Here is a 3,342-nt window from a genome sequence, read left to right as displayed (position 1 = left end):
TAGCATAAAAAGTTCAAATCGGGAGGTACGGTTGTATGGGGGCTAGGTGAAATAATGGACCGATTTCAACCATTTTCAATAGGCTTCGTTCTTGTGCCAAAAAACATGTTTGGTTCAAATTTCATCAAATTATCTTGAAAATTGCGGCCTGTACCTTGCGCACAAGGTTTACATGGACAGCCAGCCAGCCGGACAGACGGACGGACGGACGGACATGTCTTAATCGACTCAAAAAATGATTCTGAATCGATCGGTATACTTTAAGGTGGGTATTGGACCAATATTTTTGTATGTTACAAACATCAGCACAAACGTATAATACCCTCCCCACTATAGTGGTGTAGGGTATAAAAAAGTACGAAATAGGTATCTCTTAACTTTGATGTCTCCCAACTATTTACAAAAATTGTTTTTTTTATTAGTTAAAAATTTATAAAAGACCCAGAGAGGTAAAAAATCATCTTTTCTTACAAAAAAGTACGAATTTCGAAAAAGTAACAGACATCCATCGGTTCTTTTTGAGAGTAAAAATAAATGCAAAACACTTATATTGTGTAAGATAATCAAGATAATCTGTTTCATCCGTTTTTCCCTTTGTTACCCCCAAATAAACAAATATGTAAAAATCCCTCCAGAGTGGATCTACTTATCCAAAAGTAGAGCCGTATGGGCTGGCCATTGATGAATAAGTCTACGCTACTCTTTTATAGTATATTGAGGGACTATATTCATTTTAATGAAAATAAGATTTTGATGGCAAAATATCCAACAAACTTTCCTGCATCTGTGATATAAATTTCAATGAAAAAAATATTTTTTTAGCATTTTTTTTTTTTGCAATTTTTAAATGTCTCTTTCTTAAAAAAAGAAAAATTCTGAATGCAAAACTTTCTATCTTATTTAAATATTGCTTCAAACTCTATTGTATGAGAGCTAGGAGAATAATGAACCGATTTTATCCATTTTCAATAGGCTTCGTCCTTGGGTAATAAAAGGGTGGGTGTGTGCCAAATATCATCCAATTATCGAAAATTGAGACCTGTACCTTGCGCACGAGGGCATAGGCAACCAGCTAGATGGACGGATCCACTGGCCAATCTACCACAAATAGGTGTGTTCTTGAAGAAAGTTTTTACGCAAGAATATACAGGTATCGGGAAGAAGTTCCCTAACATCAAAGGAACACATTCCATTGTAGTATCGATAGAACAGTGAAATACATCCCACATTGCGACGATGCTCCAGTGAATCAATAGAGTTGGATACTCTACTATTACCGATAACTACCTTCGCCCTCTCCTGTACACGATCGAATAGCTCCAAAATAGACCTCGATGCTTTGGCCCATACAAAAAGTGGTATAAATAGTAAGAAGTTCAGATGGAGTGAAGTATTTCTTACACCGTTTCAAAAAACTGAGACACTTGAATGCTTCTTTCGACACTTGAAAACTGTGTTTAGTCCAGTGGAAATCGTACTGAATTTTCACGCACTGAATTTTCATCGACGGGCGCTAAAATCGACTCTGTTAACACGACCCCATTCAAAGATTTTTATCAATTCGTGATTAAGCGATTCATTCATATTTCGCCTCATTGCCGCAATCTCTATGGGGCTTGGCCTATGAAGAATGGCAGGTACTGCTGTCATCCGCAAAAGAGTAGATAGAGTTGAAAGTTTGACATAGAAGGTCATTAATAAAGATAAGAAATAGAGTAGGGGAAAGAACGGGGCCTTGCGTTACCCCTGAACTATTCTTGAACTCGATTGATGAGATCCCATCTATAACAAATCGTATACTGCGATTTCTGAGAAAGCTCGAAATAGAACGAGAGAAGTACATCATGCCCCACTCTATCAAATGCTCTATCTAGAGCTACCACTTTACTTTCGCCAAGTTTAGAATAAACATGTTCCAGTTTAGCATACATCTTAGTAGCCCCAGTTAAGCTTAACTAAAATTTACTTGGTTAGCCCCATGTCTGTTAACATTTGTTCCAGCACTAACTGCTAAGAACAAGAATTTCTATTACAAACCAACATTATTTTTTTCACGGAAAATATTTGCTAAAAATACTAGATTTTTTGATCAACTATTGTTAACAGTCTGTGAATTATTATGTGCTAGAACCAATAAGTAAAAACCCAGGTAAAATGTAATTTCAACAAACTCGAATACATGCAAAAGAAACGTTTTGATTAAAAATTTCTGATTACTCGCGTTAGCAAAACAAAAACGAAGAAAAAAATTTAATACTTCTAGAAAAAATACACAAAAGACAAAAAATAGAAAAGCTTACAACAAGAAGTCAAACAAAAATCAGCAGCATAACTACACTAAAAATAAATGAAAAAGCTAAAGTAGGAGGAAAAAAAACGAAAAAGGAAATTGGGGAAACAAAGGGAATTTCGGAACACAAGATTTTTATTGTTAACACAAAAATTCTTTATATATACATATAAGCAAACATTTAAAACCAACAAAAAAGTTGAACTAATTTGTTCATCAAATTTTGGTGTTTGGTTTTAATTAGTGCTTTATTTTGAATAACTGCTCTTTAGTCCGCTCTTCACAGCCAACACATCACTGTTGTTTGTGTCTTTTTTGTCAAGAGTTCATAGAAAAGATTGATGGTTTCAATTTGATATTTCATGTTTATTTAGTCAATAATATAGATAAAGTATACTTTAGTTAGTTAAGTTCAGTTTTGTTTATTTTTCGTTACATTGCAAATGATGTCTTTTCATCTTCTATTTATCACTCTCCCTGTCATATTGTAGGTTAATGCCAAAAATTTTACTAAAATTTACATTGCAAATATTTGTTACCTGCTATTTTTAGTACACATTCATAGATATCGATTTGTGAAAATGTTTATTTCTATATAAGTGTATTTATATGTAAGTACTTACAGGCACTTAATGTTAAATTTCCGCTCATTTAAATCATGTTATATGAACATTTTATGTACATATCATCAATATAATGTACATTTGTATGTACAAATTGGCTAGTACGTACATAGATACTATATAGTTTTATTGAGTTCACTAATGTAGAACAAAGCATGTAATGTAGGGTGCCCCGTGAAACACTTTTCAGTAGGCATACCTCATTCACGAAAAGTATTTGTGTTCTAAATACGGAAAAAATAGTTAGTTAGTAATTTAGTTACCTAGTTAGTCAGTTAGTTTAGTCTGTAGTCTAGTCTATAGTCACCGATTATATTGGTCAGACTAGACTAGACTATAGACTATAGACTATAGACTATAGACTATAGACTATAGACTATAGACTATAGACTATAGACTATAGACTATAGACTATAGACTAGACTAGAC

Source organism: Lucilia cuprina, chromosome 2, assembly GCF_022045245.1.
Source record: "Lucilia cuprina isolate Lc7/37 chromosome 2, ASM2204524v1, whole genome shotgun sequence".
Lineage (NCBI taxonomy): Eukaryota > Metazoa > Arthropoda > Insecta > Diptera > Calliphoridae > Lucilia > Lucilia cuprina.
The sequence above is the reverse complement of the archived record's forward strand: the minus strand, read 5'-3'. Positions refer to the sequence as shown.